Source organism: Phacochoerus africanus, chromosome 12 (assembly GCF_016906955.1).
Source record: "Phacochoerus africanus isolate WHEZ1 chromosome 12, ROS_Pafr_v1, whole genome shotgun sequence".
NCBI classification, from domain to species: domain Eukaryota; kingdom Metazoa; phylum Chordata; class Mammalia; order Artiodactyla; family Suidae; genus Phacochoerus; species Phacochoerus africanus.
In genome coordinates, this window is record NC_062555.1 from 10,107,302 (window position 1) to 10,127,306 (window position 20,005).

Below are 20,005 nucleotides of genomic sequence, written 5' to 3' on the forward strand. Positions count from 1 at the left end.
ATCTGGGTGTACCTTGTGTAGCCAGCATAAGGAAGCAGCAGGTAAAGTCCAGGATGGCTGCCCCAGAAAGAGCTGCCAAGGGAGGCTTCTCTTAGGTTAACAGGAAATTGTAATGACATTTACAAAGGCTTGGTTGTCCCTACAAAGATAATCCATTGATACATAATATCCGTTAAAAGCTGCTCAAAAATTTTCACTTCAAACATAGATTTTTTTTTTTTTTTTGTCAATTCAAGCGAGGTATCATTTACTTTGTTTTGATAAAAGGCCTCCTAGCTTCAACTAATTGAGGACATGGCAGTGTAGCTGGTGGAAGAACATCTCCTTGTAAGTGTCAGATACAAAGAGGACTCAGCATCCAAACATCCCAAAGGCAAATCCTTAGATAATTCTAGCAGTAGACGATGCACGCACAAACATTTCATCCTTTGAAGCAGTTTCATTAGGGCAAGCTAGCATTGACAACATTAACTGGATCCCTTTGTTCTCACAGGGAGTATATGGTACTGGGTTGAGGATGAACTTGCTTTCAGATCTGATTAATGATTTTGTGAGGTCAGGCAGGGGTTCCCATCCTTCATTATCATTTCACCTATGCGCAGAGAGCTGGCCCTGTGCCATCGCTTGCGACCTCTTCTTTGGTGCTTCTGCTAATCTGCAAGCAGTGCCCCCACCAATGGAATGTTTTCAGGTCAACTCACATAACAGGTGAGTTTAGTATAATGATTATAGACCTTTCTCGGTAATATGTTCACTTATTGAATTAGAATTTATCTGTCTCATTTTGCCTTCTATTGAGGTAAGAGACAATAAATGGAACTCAGGTTTTTTATTACCATGCAAATGGTAGAATTAAGGCTCTACAGAAGGCTCTACAGTCCGACTTAGGGCAGCTGAAACCTCATGACCTCTACTTTCTCTGTCCAGTAGCCAAGTTGTATATTGAAAAAAAATAGATGCTGCATTTCTTTCTTTCTTGCTTGCTTGCTTGCTTGCTTGCTTGCTTGCTTTTGATGGCCACAACTGCAACATAAGGAGGTTCCCAGGCTAAGGGTCAAATCAGAGCCATAGTCGCTAGCCTACAGCCACAGCAATGTGGGATCCAAGCCACATCTGTGACCTACACCACAGCGCACAGCAATGCCGGATCCTTAACCCACTGAGCAAGGCCAAGGATCGAACCCACATCCTCATGGTTCCTAGTCAGGTTCGTTAACCACTGAGCCACGAAGGGAACTCCTAGATGTTATATTTCTATCTGAGCACATTTTAGAAACTATTCCCCTCCCCCATTTCAATTTTTTTTTTTTAACTCTGGCAAGTTTAGAAAAAAAAAAAGGTGAAATTTTTGATAAATTCTGAGCAAAGGAAAACATGATAAATTAAATGTATAAATACCATAACTTTAGCAATTTCAAATCATTGTAAATGACCTAAAAGTAAATTTAATACACAGTATAAAATAACCCATTGTCTAACAGAAAAAAATAGAGTGATTTAATTAAATAATATTATGAAAAGCAACTCTATTGAAAATCTAATGTTCTATCTTATGATAGAACAAAATGCATGTTCCTTTTGGACCTAAAGTTTCTCTGTGAAAAGTAGCATCACTTGCTTAAAGCCTCATAATCTACCTGGATGAGGTAATATGACCCATTGAAGGTCAATTTTCTGTAACAACCCTGCTGCCAAAAACTGAAATGACAGCTGTTGACACAGAATGTAGTTAAGGAGCAAAGACTGAAGAAACTTATTTTGAATAAAATACAAAACTATCCTTGAACTAAGTAAGTAGGAGTACTGGCAACTGTTAGTCTTGTGAAAGATAAGATTATGTCAGAATTTATTTTTCAATTGTCTTCAATTTGCCAAAAGAGAGCCTGCTGCATGGAGGGGTTTGTCGAAGTCTTCACATTATAACTTGTGTGCCAAAAAAGCTACTTTCTTTGCCTCCCAGAACTGATTGCACTTGGCGCTGGAGCCGTGTGCTCACTGATGAGGTTGGAGGTTGGAGAGGCACTTAAATGCGTCCCTTCAAGGTCATTGAGCTCTTTCTATTGAAACAGACACGCACTCTCGCTTTTTCTTTGTTTTCTGGGGTTTTTTAAAATGGTATATTTAATGTCATTTTTGTACCTCTTAGTTTTGTAACTGCTCTGTCCTTCAGCATTTCATCTCAGAACACTCACCTTCATCCTCAAGTGCTTAGCGTTCTGATACCGTCTGTGCTGAGTTCCTGCTGAGGTCTTGCTCTCTCTTCTTCAACAGCAAGTGCTTATCCTCGCTCTTTCCTCTACCCAAGAACCACACAAACCGTTCTCTTAGCACAGGCAGCACTCGTTGGAGGCTCCGAGGGGAGTTCTGCAGTCCTTCTCTACTGACCAGGGTCCCATAATGCAGTTTGACTGAGATTCTCACCCACAGAAAACCAGCCATGCATCTCTTGGGGATGTGAACCCCTCCTGATGCTTCTGCTGCATGGCACGAGCTCCTCACCAGTGCACACCTCTGGAGGGCAGACTACTCTTAGTTCTAAGCTGCTGTGCCTCTGCCTCTCAGAGACTGGTGGAAATATCTACATTTATTCCATTACTTACACGGCCACGGGCCCTTGAAGTGGAAATGGGACTTTCTGTCCCAGGACCCATCATGGCTCAATCGCAGGATCTCCATTTGTAATTTACTGCAGCCACTCTAATAGATGACTTCTTTTTTTCTTTTTCATTTTTTTTCATAAGGCAGTAAGAGTGGCAAGCAACCCCATCCTACCCCCAGCTGCAGAGTTTCAAGGAAGTATAAGCAGAAAGTAAGCAGGAAATTCACTGATCGCTTTTCTTTACGCTTTTCATCCTTTCAGCAATGAGATGAAATATATATATATATATATATTTGCTGAAAGGTCAGATCTGTTTCTTTTTGTCTCTACCAAGTGTGCAAAGTGACCTCTTGGTATTATCCTTGTTCAGTGTTTGGAATTTCAGTTTACATGTATCACTGTCAATCTATTTACTAATGTTATTTCATGAAATTATTCATTGCAGTTCCTTTCAGTTGTTTGGATTTGGTTCACTGGTGACACATAAATCAAAATGTACACACTCTGGTTCCTTGGGATTCCTCATGAGTGGCTGAACCTGTGCTTGTCATTATCCATTGCAGTTAAGATTCTTTTATAAATTGTGTTTCTTCCTTCTAACATCCTAAAATCAGTTCTGTGTTATCTTAGGAATGGCTCCATTGGCAAATTGCAGTGTAGTAAATCTCTTTTCTGACTCTTCCTGATTGGGGAGCTCTTTGCTCCGGGCCAGTGTGGTGATGGGCGAAGGACTTGAATCCGGGCAGCTATCACACTGGTTTGATATTAAGATTGTATCCAAGGTGAGAGCATTTTTTGTTTCTGGATAACTAATATGGAGCAACTGTATATGATGTGTAACATTGTAACATGTACCCTTGCCCTATATTTTGCTAATCAATGTAACCTTTAATTTTAAGAAGCAGATTTGTTGGTACTCAGATATCTCTTTGTTGTAGTCATTCCACTTATTTACAGCATGCTTAAATTAAAGGTAAAGCATTATATCCAAGAGAAAGACAAAGTTTTGTAAAGAGAGGCTAGTAGAGAAAAAAAAATAACCCCTCTAAATTAAAATATAGCAATTGTAAATTTAAATTCCTGATAGCTATAAGAAATCTATATTTCTTTCAAAAAATAATGGACTACATCGTTCAGATTTCATTTGACCCCACATTTATATGTACTTGTAAAATTGTACTATTTGCAATATTAAATGTTTATATTACTTTTTTACTAATATTGTTTTTACAAAGCATTTTGCCTTGGTATTTTAAGGTCATTTTTTTTCTATAAAAGATTTAATCAGTAAAAATACACATTGTAGCAAGTGATACCATTTCTTTTCTTATTTGATGATAAACTAATTTTGACTTTTCAAAACATGGCTTTTCAGTTTTAAAATCATGTTTCTATGACTTTCAGAAATAGCTTTTAGAGATGTTTCTCATATGAAACAAGGAAACAATTTTATATTAAAATGAAATTTTACTGAAATATTTTGAAATTATTTTAGTGACACATTAAATTAAAAAATCCCAGAAATCCCAGAATAACTTACTTCTAAGCACATTATTTATGAAGAGTTGGACTCAATACACTTTACAGATTTTTAAGGTGCTATCCTGACATTCTAAAAGATCACAAGAAGTAGGTGCTAGACATTGGGACATGACACAAGTGGTGACAGAGAGGAGCTCTTCATGGGGTTTTATGCACAGTGAGTGGAGGAGAACAAAGAAGGAACCCAAGTGGGTTCTTACGAAGCCCATCCTTTCATAATGGCTTCTGCTTTGTTCAAGTGGCACATTTTACGTCTGATGTAGAGACATAGTCGATTTTGCAGAAAGTTCAAAGTTACCAACATGCAAAGCTCTGAGAAAAAGTTAGCATAGATCATTGTCTACTGAGAAAAAGAAGGAAAGGGAGGACAAAGAAAGGAACAGGAAGGGAAGGAAGAAGGAAAGGAGGATGGGAGGAAGGAGGGAAGAAAAATACTTAGGAAGCAGGAATGAGGGAGGGAAGCAAGAAAGAAGGGTAATTTCTCCTAAGCTTCTCCAAAATAAAATCCTTTCTTCCACGAACTGTCCATACGTAGAGGATGTATCTTCTGCTTCTCATTTGCAGTCCATGTCTTTGCTAATCTCAGCGAGCTGTATTCTTGTTTGTAATTTACATTTTCCAGTGGGGCCAAAACATTGTCCATCCACTGACCTTCCTTCCTTGATAAATGGAAACTATGCTTGTAATCTCTCAAGCTGAAAACTTGGGAGACCACTTGAATTCTCTTTTATAACCTATATCTTCTCCGTCAAAAAATCCCATTAGATCTATCTGCAAAATATATGTAGACTTGAGTTTTTTGTTTGTTGGTTTTTCGTATCATCCCCGGTGCCACCCTGGTCCAGTGCACTGACCTCTCTCCCGGATCATTGCAGTAGCTTCCGAACAGCGTATCTTTTTCCATCCCTGAGAGCCTGGGCTCCACAGATCGGTGAGTGTGGTCTTTTTTATAATATAGGTTGGCTCAAGGAGTATGGTCTTTTTAAAATGTAAGTTAGATCGTGTCGTATTCTGCCCAAATCCCTCTACTGTCCCAGGTCAGTGACTGTAAAGGCCAAGCTCCTAACATGAGCCTGCCCCCTCTGCCGGAACACTCTCCTCCCAGAGGTCAGCAAGCCCTCCTTCTGCATCATCTCTGGGCCTCTGCTCAGGTGTCATCTAATCACATGCCTTCTATCAGGTACCCATACAGTCTCCCCTCCAAATGATGAATTTCCCCATAGCTCGTCTATCCACCTGATGAATCGCATTGATAGTAATAACAGCAGGTGTTTCTATGATTTTATGTTCCATACACTGTTCTAAGAACTTTAGCTATATTAACTCGCTTAATCCTCGTAACAACAAGAGGAGACAGTTTTATTATCTTCATTTTCCATGTGGGGAACTTGAGGCCTGCCGATATTCAAAGTTCATCCTAGACTACAGAGCAATAAAGTAGCAGAGCAGAGATTCAAAGGCTCGCTGTTTGTCTCCAGCATCTGTGCTCTTGTCCAATTGGTGTTAGAGCTTCTCATAGTGTAGATAATTCCACTCTTTATTGCTTGTGTTCCCCTGCAAGAATGGAAACTTTGGGAAGACAGAGAATTATTATTTTATTTATTACCATATTACAGTTCTTGCAATAGTCCTGGCTCACAAGAGATCCTTAATACATATTTGCTAAGGAATGATTCTCTGCTGTCACTCACTGTTCCTCTGTCTAAACTTCATGGCTTTGTCTATGAGCCTGTTTAATTCCAGCTTGATTGGTGCTATATCCTCCACTATATGGACAGTTCTTTGAAATCGAAGATATACATATGTGTGTGTGTGTGTATGTGTGTGTGTGTGTGTATTTTTTTTTTTAAGTCCACACCTGCATCATATGGAGGGTCCCAGGCTAGGGGTCAAATTGGACCTGCAGCTGCTGGCCTACACCACAGCAACAGCACCACTAGATCCGAGGCGCATCTCTGACCTATGTCACAGCCACAGCAATGTCAGATCCTTAGCCCACTGAGAGAAGCTAGGTATCGAACCTACATCCTCATGGATACTGGTTTGGTTCGTTACCACTGAGCCACAATGGGAACTCCTGTCACTGAAGACATTCTTGACGTTCTCTGTTGACTATAACAAATCTTTTCACATGATATGCTCATCTTGTTCTCATCCTAAACAGATACATTCATCAGGAAGAAGATATTTTGCAAGACTAGGAATTGAGTAGCAGTAGGCAAAGGACATATCTGTAGGAATACACCCTAATAATTCCCAGTATTGGCTCTGTGCTCTCTACCTCTGAAAGAAACTAAGGGTGATTTTAAACATCAGATAATCAGGATTTGATCCTGAGCAGAGTTTTATTATATTTTACTCAAGTGGAGTATGAAAAGAAACTTTTCAAACCATCTTCAATTGGATAGATTCTTTTGTCATGATTTTGTTTTCACTATATGAAAATATATTTAATTCCCAAAGGAAATCTGAAGAACTCTATTATTTTCTAAGTATCCTTACATTTAATCTAAACTGTATATAATGCACTAAAAATGTGTGGTCAATATTTTTATGCATGGCACGTTTTGAACATTCTTATGAAAAATTATTGGAATATGCAGTTTAGTAACTGCAGTTGTAAAGAATAAGAACCTAAGAATCTAACCAGATTAAAAGTCAATTTAGTGAGACTTTGTTACATTTTTTTCATTTCCTAATGGTTTGTAGGTGTACACTTTAGTTAATGGATAGGTGTGCTAAGTAATAATATCTCATGCAATGGTTATTCTGTTGACAATATGAAAATGCTTTCATATCGCCTGTGGAACAATTTCATAATGAAATCATACTGACTTTCATGAGTTCTGCAGACAAAATGAACTTCTGTGACAAGTGACTTTATAATTGCTGGCCTTTTAAATTACTTTTACAAGTCATTTGGCAAACCCTATTAACAGAGAGATATAGGACATAATATTTTCAGTGATACTGATATTATTAGAAAGGAGCTAACATTGATTATCTAAACTTAAATAGATATCTTTCAAAAATTTTAGAATACACGTTTTGTTAGATTTTAAATCAGGAGACTCTTACCATTTTTTCCCCTCTGTGTGCTGGACATTAGTGCTGGGTAATTTACATGCATACAGCAAATATATGAGATTGGGATAATTATGATTTTACAAGTGAAGACTACATGACTCTGAGGTATTAGTTATCTTGCATCAAACCACATATATGTGGTATCTAGGATTTAAATCTGATCAGACTCTAAACTTGCCTGACTAATACTGAAAACTACTTTAATGTTAATAAATGAATATTTTAACACATTTTATAAGATGATGAAAAGTAACCTGTTCAGCTCACAATTTAGTGGCCGGGAGAGCTCCCCCACCTGGAGTGTAACTGAGCTAGGGTGTCAGTGCTGCCCTCTTGAGGCCATCACCCTTAGTGCCTCCCATGAGGTCAACTTCCCATGCATGCACAGCTTCCAGCCAATTACTGAGCATAGTAACTTGTTCCCCTCTGAGGCTGACACTGGCCATAGACCTCAGAGTGATCTGCCTTTCCCGTCTTCATCACTCAGGGTCAGACTTACCCTTCCTGACTTCTACAGACCTCTCCATTTTCCCTCTTATGTTTGTTTCCTAATAAAACGCTCATACACTTAACTCTGCCCTCGCATTTGCTTCTGGCATTTAATTCTGCCCAGACTAACATGCAAACCATTCATTTAATAAACCCAGTGATTTCTGGACCCTACAGATCTTTCTCAACTTTTGATGGGGTTACTTCCTATAACGTGCTGTAAGTTAAAATGTCATAAATCGAAAATGATTTAATATTACCAAACATCCACCTTACCAAACATCCTCTCTTAGCCTCGCTGAACTTATATTTGACTGGAACCCTTACATTAGCCCATAGTTGGACAAAACCATCTAACACAAAGCCTATTTTATAATAAAATGTTGAGTATCTCATGGAATTTATTGAATGCTGTCCTGAAGGTGAAAAGCAGCATAGCGGGCTGGTGGGTGCTGAGTGGTTGTAGGTGTAGTGGTGGTTCGTGCTCATGATGGCTGGGCTGCCCGGGAGCTGCTCCTGCCAGTGCCCTGCATCAGGAGACAGTGTCGCATCGTGCAGCCCAGGAAGAGATCCAAGTATGGTTTCTACTGAATACATACCCCTCTCACCACAGAGAAGTCAGAAAGTCCTTTAGTGGAGCTGTCGGTCAGGGACCAGCTGCAGTCTGTTCTTCCTCTGCTGACCTCCCTTGACATGGCCAGCTTCTACCTCTGTATGCCCAGTTTGCATCCTTCCTTTTAATGTGAGTTGTGGCTTAAAGGAGAACCGACCTCGGTCTCCTTTAATCCAAGGCTGTTACTTCCTCTGCAGTCCTCTGGTAATTTATATGTACCATTCTGTGAAAGCTTGGCTTACTAGCTTGTTCCAGAGAAAGGTGTGTACATGTCTTGTTACTTCTATTAATTTAAGAAAATCTATAGGAGTTCCCGCTGGGCTTCGCAAGTTAAGGACCTGACACTTGTCTCCATGATGATGCAGATTTGATTCCTGCTTTTGCTCAGTGGGTTAAGGATCCAGTGTTGCTGCAAGTTGTAGCACAGGTTGTAGATGTGGCTCAGATCTGGTGTTGCTGTGGCTGTGGCTGTGGCATAGACCTCAGCTGCAGCTCAGATTCAACCCCTGGCTCAGAAACTTCCATATGCCTCAGGAGCACCATAAAAAGAAAAAAAAATCTCTCTCTATCTATCTACCTACCTATCTATCTGTCATCATCTATCTCTCTATATCTGTTCTAATGTTATAAATTCACTGTGCTTAGTACAATGCCTTATATAATTAGCATTCAAAAATTCCGTGTACTTATTCAACCATACTCACTCATTTAAGTGTCCTCTGTCACTGCTTTTCCATTACAGCAGCTGAGTTATATACACTCAGTTCTCTTTATTTGTGGAAGTTATGTTCTATGAAGTCGTGACAAGCACCAAATGAGTGAATACTGAACCATTTCACCTGTGGGAAATACAGGGTTAGTTTCTTAAAAACCTCTGGTCACACTTTTTTTTTTTCTTTTTTTTGCCTGCACCCAGGGCATGTGGAAGTCCCTAGGCCAGGGATTGCATCTGAGCCACAGCTGCCACCTATGCCAAAGTCACAGGCAATACCAGATCCTTTTAACCCACTGCACTGCGCTGGGATCCAATCCGCCCTTCAGTAGTGACCCAAGCCACTGCAGTCAGATTCTTAACCCACTGTGCTGCAGCGGGAACTTCTGATCATACATTTTTATGAACCAAATGTATATAGACTTGTTTTGTGTGCATTTCTGTTTAAAGGTATCTTAATTAATATATGCTGTCGATTCATTAATAATGAACTCCTGGCCCGCCGCACTACAACTCATGCCTGAAAGGAGCTTATCTAACACGTGTGTTTTCTCCCTCACACATCACAGTCTTTTGCTTAGAAGCATCGGACAATGACTCAGCACTGAGCTGGAGGGCCGTTTTATTTTATTTTTGCTTTTTAGGGCCACACCCGCAGCATATGGAAGTTCCCAGGCTAGGGGATGAATCAAAGCTACAGCTACCGGCCTACACCACAGCCACAACAACCCAGGCTCTGAGCCGCATCTACGATCTACACCGCTGCTCACAGCAACCCTGGATCCTCAACCTGGATCCTGGCCTGAGCAAGACCAGAGATCGAACCCGCATCCTCATGGATATGAGGTGGATTTGTTTCCACTGCACCACAACGGGAATTCCCTTGAGAGCCATTTTAAGCAGCAAAGTCATCAACAAAAAGCACAAGAAGTGGAGTTCCCATCGTGGCTCAGTGGTTAATTAATCCGACTAGGAACCATGAGGTTGCGGGTTCGGTCCCTGCCCTTGCTCAGTGGGTTGAGGATCCGGCGTTGCCGTGAGCTGTGGTGTAGGTTGCAGACGCGGCTCGGATCCCGTGTTGCTGTGGCTCTGGCAAAAGCCGGTGGCTACAGCTCCAATTGGACCCCTAGCCTGGGAACCTCCATATGCCGCGGGAGTGGCCCAAGAAATGGCAAAAAGACAAAAAAAAAAAAAAAGCACAAGAAGGCAGGAGATATAGCAAGAAATATACCATGAAAATGACACTTGTTTACCAGGTGAAAGTTGAAAAAGAAAGGCAGAGCATGGCCTTGTTCAGCTTCAGTTGGGATGTGTTTGTTGGACAACTCAAAGATTGGGCTGTTAGAATTTTGTTCTCCCTGTGTACATCTGATACATAATATATAGAAGTGTGGTCATGAATTACCAATTGAAAGGTCAAAGAATGGCTTCTCTCTATTCTATAACATAGTCTATAGTCCACCTTGGCAAGCTTCTTTATTTAGAATGATTTGCCCAGGGGTACTAGTAAACTCAGCAGTGGAGGGGCTTAATTAATTAAAAAAACTGTCAAAATTATGAGGCATTTGATACTCTGTGTAAATGATATGACATGCTTTTTGGTCTCCATTCTGATTCTAGAGAATTAAAATACTCTTTCACATACTGTGGATATGGTTTTTTAAATATATGTATCCGAAAGTATGCATTTAGAGTTAAAATTGTTTCAATCTTATAGCCCTAATGATTTAAATAGAAATATCTATTTTACTAAGTATCTGTTTTCAGTAGTTGGTGTTTTATTCATTAAGTAGTTAGACGCACGAAACAATCATATTAAGGAAAAATTACAAAAATTTTGTCATTTTTTTTTTCTCAGTCAAGGTAACCTTTTTTCCCCCCACTTTAATTCAAGTTCAGACACATTTTTGAAAATTTAGAAATATTTTAAAATGATGGAAAAATATATTGGTTCTTCAAAGTAGGATGTGCATTCTCAGCTTTCTAAAATGTTATTATTGAGAAAATACCTTATCTTCAATATAAGTCTGTAACTTTTTAATGTTTTTATTTTATTCTGTGGGCACACAGTCAACAACTAAAATGCATTGTAATTGTTAGTAATAGAGAAAAGCAAATTTTTAGTAAAATTTTAAATCTCTAGTTGATAGTGATAATCCAAGATAGGTATAAATTAAAATCTGTGGTGGAAAAAGTAGTTTATTTATTAGGAAATATAAATCACTATTCATTACATTTTATATATAACCTTCTTTGTCCTGAGAAAAGAAATGCCAAATGGTTTTGTAGCTTTAACTATTGCTTTTGATGGCTGCTCCTAGTTAGAGCACAGCAACTGTTTCTAAGTGCTTGTTTACATGTGACTTTTTTAGGTGTTCAGCAATGCTGGCTGGCCAGCATTTCCATCAGGTAAACGTTTTTATCTGAGTGTTTCAGCTGTTCCCCAGGACCTTCACTGAGACAGTGAGACAGGTTGCATCATGCTGCAGGTATAAGCAGCTGTTTAGATGGGTCTACACCATTTATTCACTATTGTTTATCACAGTTTTGTGTATTTGAGACTAAAATGCCAATCAGATGCTCCCCTTTTAAACTAGATATAGAATTCACTACATCTTTTTATTCTATCATTTTATATGTAAAACAACTTACTTTGGTTGTTTAAACTACTGTATAGCAATTATTCATGCACCTTCTTATACATAACTGAGCTACTTACCTGCCATCTGTGTATATGTATAATTACATCTGGAAGGAAATTAAAAGCATTTGGCCCAGTATAAATTTTGACTTAGTTTTGATGGTTTTGCTGTGGGCGTAAAATTCACTTGAGAATGTCTTAAGAATTGCTTTGAATGATTTTCAGATTTTTTTTTTTCCTCACCTATACTCCAAATTGATGAAATGCTATTAAGTTCAGAAAGAGGATAATTTAAAAATGTGTAAGGATTCAAGATGTGTACTTCTGTTCAACCAATTTAAAAAAAGACTATAAATTAAAAAAAAAAAAAAAACAGAGTTGAGAGCTACATACAGAGAGTACACACAGAGGAAAAAAGGGATATAGTTTCTGAAATGGAAAGGCGCTGCAAAGACATCTGACAAATGCTGTGCTTGAGTACCTCTAGAAATCAAAAATCAATATTCTCCTTGCATTGTTCAACAGCTCTCATCATGCTAAAGCTTTAAACTAGTTGATAAAACAAGTAGCGCAGCTGAAGTTCACTTGGTCTTTCCTCCTATAATTCCATAACAATTATTATGACAACATGTTTATATTGATGTGTACTATCCACCCAGCTATAAATATTTCAGCCTGAGTTCATCTCTTTGGTAAATTCACAGCTTTTGTGTAGTAAGTGGCTCCACTGATTCTTTCAAATTAGAAATCCAGAAACACAGACTTCTCTCTTCTCATGCAGACTTCTCTCTTCTCGTGTATACCATACGTATAGCATTGAGAAACACACCACTGTATATTAGGAAATTACAGTGGTTTCCTATTTCCAAGGCTCTTTCCAGTTCATAGACTTCATGATTCCATGACTTTCTATACTGCATATATAATCTATAGAATGAGGTGTTTCTTTCTGGAAATATCTCTCAAGTGTTCCATCACAGCACTCTTATTCCATGTTCATTTACTCTTACTATGGTGTTGAAAGTATGTAACTGGGGACATATAATACTAGGGATTTGGAGTTCTTCATCAACCAGCCCATCCTGAATACATCTGAGAAACACCTTGATTTTGTTTATTTCGTGCTTTGTAAAGATGGTGCCAGATTCTCAGGATGCAGTTACTAAATCAAAGATGATCCCCGAGTAGGCTTTGTGTTGTGGTGTATGTAAGCAAGTATCCAGATAATGCCAGGTAAGCTGGGCTGTACTACAGATGAAATAGCTTGCACTTTGTTTTACTACCTACCACTATATATATATATATATATATATATATATATATATATATATATATACTTTCAACACCATAGTAAGAGTAAAGAACATGGAATAAGAGTGCTGTAATGGGACACTTGAGAGGTATTTCCAGAAAGAAACACCTCTTTGCATAGATTATATATGCAGTATAGAAAGTCACGGAATCATGAAGTCTATGAACTGGAAAGAACCTTGTCAGAGTTCAGAGCTTGGCAAGAATGGTGATTCAGAATCAGATTAAATAGCTTTCACTTTGTTTTACTACCTAGCATAAAACAAAATTGCAAAGGACTTGTAATATAAGAATCAATTAAAAGTGTGCAAACGGCTTCCAGTATTTCTCTAGTTACTTTAGTTAATCCACTCTACCAAGGTTGAGTGGGCCCAGAAACCTATGGACTCATTCGTTGTATACTATTAGATGCTAGGAAATGACCCATAAATAATCAAATATTTATATCTACGATATAAATAAATTCTCTGTGATACTCTAAGCATACATGTCCGTAACCTGATTTTTGCCAGAGCCTTAGACAAACAGCCGACCTGGACATGACTCACCATCATTCACCCTTTTGTTTCTGGGGCCACGTCTTATTTCCAGTAAATATTCAATATTTATGGACAGTGTGAGTAGATGTAAACCTTTTACTCTTGTATGCAGTCACCATCGTAAACAGGTGACACAAATCACTATGTAAACGTCCACCTTGGAAAGTCTACCTGTTATAAAAATCTCCAGGTGACTGCTTCAGGTCTTTTGGGGGTCAGATTTTCTTACTCTACAGTTCTTTCAGTTGTTGTTTTCAGTTTTCATTCAGTGGGCAAGATATCATGCACCTCATGTGGTGATGAATTATAGATTGAGTGTCTTATGAAGAACAGAAATTTATTGCTCAGTTTTGGAGGCTGGAAAGCCCAAGATCGAGATGCATGCCAATGCAGTGTTTAGAAGGATCTTATTCCTGGGTCATAGATGGTTATGTTTCTCTTCTCTGTCCTTACATGACAGAAGGGGCAAGGGGTCACTCTGTGATTTCCCTTAAAAGGACACAAATCCTATGCGTGAGAGCCCCACTTGACTTCATCACTTCCAACCCCTCCCCCACCACATACTACCAATTGGGATTTCAGCATGTGGATTTTGTGGGATCACAAACCTTCCATCTGTAGCAAGCCCAGAACGGCCAGTCCCATCCTTCAGTCCTCAGGTATCGAAGGGTTAGGGTTAGGGTCAGGGATAGAAGAGGCTGGTGAAGAATTAACTTCATCTTCTGCTGAAGAAGTAACTAAAGCTACTCTCTTCTTCTCCCCACGTGGAAACTGCATTCTCCTGGTTATACACCAATACCGCTGTTGTTCTTGAGAATCCAGATTAATCGCCTTTCCCAGCAGACACACACACACACACACCCCAAACATAAAACCTAGTCAGACAAGGCTAGAAGGAGGGAGAATTTTCTTAAGGCATCTAGAAAGGTGAATCCTAATTAAGTGGGGGAGTTTTCTGCCTACCCACAATTCTTTTTTTGCTTAGATGGGGCATTAAAATCCAATCCTGTACATCCACTAGTAGGAACCACCAGAATGAGAGAAAAGTAATAATGGAAAAAGTACCATTACATTTGAAATGCATTCACTCTTGATTTTGGTGGCAGCTTTTTCTAATATTTCTACCGGTCATCGTGGATGCTTTAGGACTCCTTTACTGAGTCCCGTACCAGCACCATGTTTATTTCCCAAAGCCAGCACCTTCAGATCCTGACTTTAGAGTTCTCAGAACAAGCGCAACAAAGGGGATTCTGGGAAGAAGGGGGTGAATTTCCATATTCAAACATAGAGAAACTATCTACATCTCCAACACAACTAGGTGCCGTGGAGTCATCATAAGCCCCTAAGCAACAACAACCAGTGGGGCTGAAATACCAGCATGATATTTTGTGTGATGTCAGGCACTGATGTGGGAAGGAGAAGGATGTACTAGAGAAGAAGATGAGCTCAAAGTAGCTGTCACGTATCCCTTGGACAGGGCAGATGGTCAGTGTGAGACCATTACCTGAACTGTGATGGTGATTCTGTTTGCAGGCTAATAGTGCTGAGCACCAGGGTTCCACAGTAAGGTCAGGAGAGACCCAGGCAGGCTCTTCCCTAAACTTCTGGACATGACCATTCCCAGTTCCTTTCTATGATGGAACTCCTAGCTAAGGAGTACCTCTTGGGAGTGGCTCAGAAACTGAGTAGGACTAGTGGAGCCGAAGGAGAGAGACAATCCAGGTAAAAGTATGGGAGAGAAACAGAGTCAGGATACCTCAGAAGTATGGCACCAGATTTTCCACACTCCATGAAAACAACAGAAGAGGGGACACTCTAAAGGTAGGAAAACTCTTGAACCGCAGTTCCTTTGAGAAGTTAAGGAAGATGAGCAACCAGTAATGATCACGGTTATCTCCTCATACGACATTATTATGGGCATAAAAAAAGAGAGGGGATAGACAAGAATGGCACCCACACAGATAAAGCCAGTTCTCAAGGTGAGATGCTCACCAAAAAGATAGAAATAAAATCTACGCTTTGTGATGAACCGAAGAACATTAGGCAATTTGTATGATAAAAAAATGATAACGTAAATCAAAAAAATGAAAACCCAGACATGAGTTGTCATAAGTCAGAAAAGAATCAGAAATACCAGAAATCAAATTGGAAGAATTATAAGAGCCAATAAACACAACAAATACTGCCTCAAGATAACGAGGTGAAAGGGAAGACACGTTTAAAAGTACAAAATGTAGGAAATCTTTAAAAACTTCAGTGGAAATATCAAAGGCTAATCATATCCACTATATAGGCCATAAGAACAAGATAAGTTCAGGGGAACAGAACTAAAACTAGAGGACTATTTTTAAAATACTTTTCTGAAGTGAAAAAAAAAATGGAAACTGCACATTGAAGAACCTTTGTGTATCTAAGATCATATGTTATAATACAGTTACTGAACATTTAATAAACATAATCATTTGGGCATCTAGGCAGTGGAATAAAGAGAAAGAAAATTGTATTAACATCAGATCTTCAGCAACTCTTTTAACCCGCAGAAAATGAACTAACGTATTTAATATATCCCAGGAAATAATATGTGAGACAAGGACTTTCAAGTTCAAAGGTCACAAAATAACTTTCAGTTTACTGAAGAGTAGGAAAAACTATTATCAACGTGTAGTAATGTAGTAACTCAATTGGATAATACTCTTTACAGAACTAAAAGAGTTGTCGTAAAGTTAGTAGTAAACATGAAATTTATGGTTACTTATAGAGCTGAATATAAATGACCTTGGAGAGACAGTACCATTGTAAAAAAAATGTGAGGAGAATAGGAAAAGCATATGTAAAGTGAGTTTTAGTAACCAAATTAATATTAGTATTGCCATATTTTTATTTTGAGACTGTTGGATTGTAACGTGCCACATAATGCGAATTAATTCTTTGAGATATTCTATCTTCTCCTGGGTCTTTGACAATTAAGATTCTTAGAGTGGAAGAAAGATGCAACAGAGAAGAGATTAAACAACAAAACCCTACAGACCTGAATCTAATAGAAAATATCAGTGTAAATACATGAAGTATTTTATCTTAAAAATTCAAATTTATATTTCCTAGATCTCTTGAAACAGCCTGACTAATCCAGGTTCAGGGAACATCATTGTTATTCATATTATAGCCTTACAATATAATTTGCTTCTGTCATGAATAAATGGCTGATTCCAGGCCTGAGACAGGCATCAGAACATTTTTTTTTTAATATATACAAAAAGAAACCAATGAAACATAAATATGATAGAAAGACTTACTCTACTTGAAGGGGCACCTGTGGGTCAAAATGTGATTATTTGAGCTTCAGTAAGGATAATAATTACAATGGATTAAAATCAAAAATATACTTGGATTTCCCATTGTGGTGCAGCAGAAACAAATCTGACTAGTATCCATGAAGATGCGGGTTTGATCCCTGGCCTCGCTCAGTGGGTTAAGGACCTGGTGTTGTCATGAACTCTGGGGTAGGTTGCAGATGTGGCTTGGATCCAGCCTTGCTGTGGCTGTGGTATAGGCCGGCAGCTCTAGCTCCAATGCAACCCTGAGCCTGTGAACTACCATATGCTGCGTGTACAGCCCTAAAAAGAAAAAAAATAAAAAATATTCTTATATATATGAGTTCGTAATGATGTTAAAAATATATATTTTTTATTTTTGGAAGGTTATTATAAACCTAAATATTAGAATAAAAACTGGTAAATATAAGAAATGAATCACTCATTTATTTTGCCTTTCCTGGATGAACTCTATAACCCGGAGAACCGGTAATAGATGAAGGAGGGGTGTCTCTTGATAAAAGTATTCCAACTAACTATGAAAAACAATTGAAAACCACATCACCATCATGCATTCCCCAGTGAATTACGAAATCTAAGCACTGAGCCATAGAGCTATTTAATAAGACACACAAGAAGGGGCAAATTAGAAGTCGTGGGTCCCCAGATATGAGGAAACATCGCCATCTAACGTCTTTCTAAAGAGGTCGAACCTGGGTCTGATGGAGCCTCTGGGCCCTGCTGCCAATTTGCAGGAGATGCAGAGGACACAGGAAGGTGTTAAGCTGCACAAAGAGTGTCCAGTGGGCTGAGTACAAAGGTCAAATGTCCTTGGACCTTCAACTAAAAAGAAGGGAAGGAAAAAGGTGGAAGGAAAGCTTACAGACTAAAGAGACTTAACAGACACATAATTTTTTAAATGGCCAAGATGAAACTATACCGTCTAGGGGTACACTCTTAAGTGAGTCCATTGAAAAGGCACAAGGGATTATTAGGAACTGGGGATGGTGGCTCTTTTTGGAGGAGGAGAAGGGCTTCTTATTGATTTCCAGGGATTTTATTTTATAGTGTTTTAAAAAATGAACCTGCATCCATGGCTTGGCTAATGTAAATAGTGCTGCAGTGAACACTGGGGTGCATGTATCTTTTTGAGTGATGGTTTTCTCCAGATAGATGCCTAGGAGTGGGATTGCTGGATTGTATGGTAGTTTCTATTTGTAGTTTTTTGAGAAATCTCCATACTGTTTTTCCATAGTGGTCGCACCAATGTACATTCCCAGCAGCAGTTTAAGCGGATTCCCTTTTCTCCACACCCTCTCCAGCATTTATTTTTTATAGACTTTTTGATAATGGCCATTCTGGCTGGTGTAAGGTGGTACCTCACAGTAGTTTTGATTTGCATTTCTCCAATAATTAGTGATGTTGAGCATTTTTTTCATGTGTTTTTTGGCCATCTGTATGTCTTCTTTGGAGAAAAGTTTGTTTAGATCTTCTGCCCATGTTTTTGATTGAGTTGTTGCTTTTTTTTGATATTGAGCTGCAGGAGGTGTTTGCCTGTTTTGGAGATTAAACCCTTGTCAGTTGCTTCATTTGCAAATATATTCTCCCATTCTGTGGATTGTCTTTTCATTTTGTTTATGGTTTCCTTTGCTGCGCAAAGACTTTTAAGTTTAATTAGGTCTCATTTGTTTACTTTTGTTTTTACTGTCATTACTCTAGGAGGTGGAGCTGAGAAGATATTGCAGATGTGGTATATATATATATATATGTATATATATATATATATATACACAATGGGCCATTAGTCAGCCATAAAAAAAGAATGAAATTATGTCATTTGCATCAACATAGATGAACTTAGATGCTATCATACTAAGTGGGGTTAGTCATACAGTGAAAGACAAACATCATATGATACCATGTATATGCAAAATCTAAAAAAAGGATACAGGTGAACTTACAAAATTGAAACTGACTCACAGACTTTGAAAAACTTATGGGTACCAAAGAGGACAGGTGCAGGGGGTGGTGGGGGAAGGATGGACTGGGGGTCTGGGATTGGCATAGGCACACTGAGGTCTGTGGGATGGCTGGCCAGTGGGGACCTGCTCTAGTGCACAGAGAACTCTACCCAGTATCCTGTGGTCATCTATGTGGGAAGAGAATCTGAGAGAGCATGGACGCATGTGTATGTATGGCTGCATTGATTTGTTGTACAGCAGAAATTATAACAACCTTGTAAATCAACTATACTTAAAAAAAAAAATGAAAGTGCGAAAGTGAGGACTGCTTGCAGTCACTCATTTCACTAGGTGTTTATCTGATGGAATCTGATTTGGGCTGCCCACTGGCCCAGCTGTTTTCCTTCACAATTAACCCCAAGTCCCTGATGGCCAGCGATACTGACTCGAAGGGTAGGCTGAGGAAGGAAGCCGTTTGATTAAATATAGGTAAGGCCAGAATCTTGTCTCTAGACCCCGTAGTACTAGCACTGTCAGCCTCTTTCCGAACTGCTGTGTAGCCCTGCCCTCTCTGAATCGGTACGGTACTTGGTGTGTGTGTGAAGGGAAGGATAGCAAAGATGGGGCACTCACCAGACTCCTCCTTGCCCCACCGAGCATGACCTTGGGGTCATGCAGTGAACCAGGCTCAGACAGGCATGTTTTCCCCTGCCAGGGTCCTCACGCAACTTAGAAGGTATAAAATAATCCCTTACACTCTCAGTGTCTCAGGGCTTTTGTTTATTCTGACTCAGTTGAAGTGTCCAGGAAGGTGGTGTCTGTGTGTCTCTCTTGTGTGTGTGTGTCCCTGTGTCTGTGTGTACGCATGCACATTACTTCTCATCTCTCTCTCAGTTCTCCACATTTCCCAACAGAGAGCCCTCCCTAGCCCTTTGCTGATGTGATGATAAATTCACTAGACCAGACCATAAAAGTCTCACTTAAAGATTCTTCAAGAATGGTGATGAAGACACCACCTTTAAATTGTTTTTCCTGGAGTTCCCGTCGTGGCTCAGTGGTTTACAAATCCGACTAGGAACCATGAGGTTGCAGGTTCGATCCCTGGCCTTGCTCAGTGGGTTAAGGATCAGGCATTGCCGTGAGCTGTGGTGTGGGTCACAGATGTGGCTCGGATCCCCCGTTGCTGTGGCTCTGGCGTAG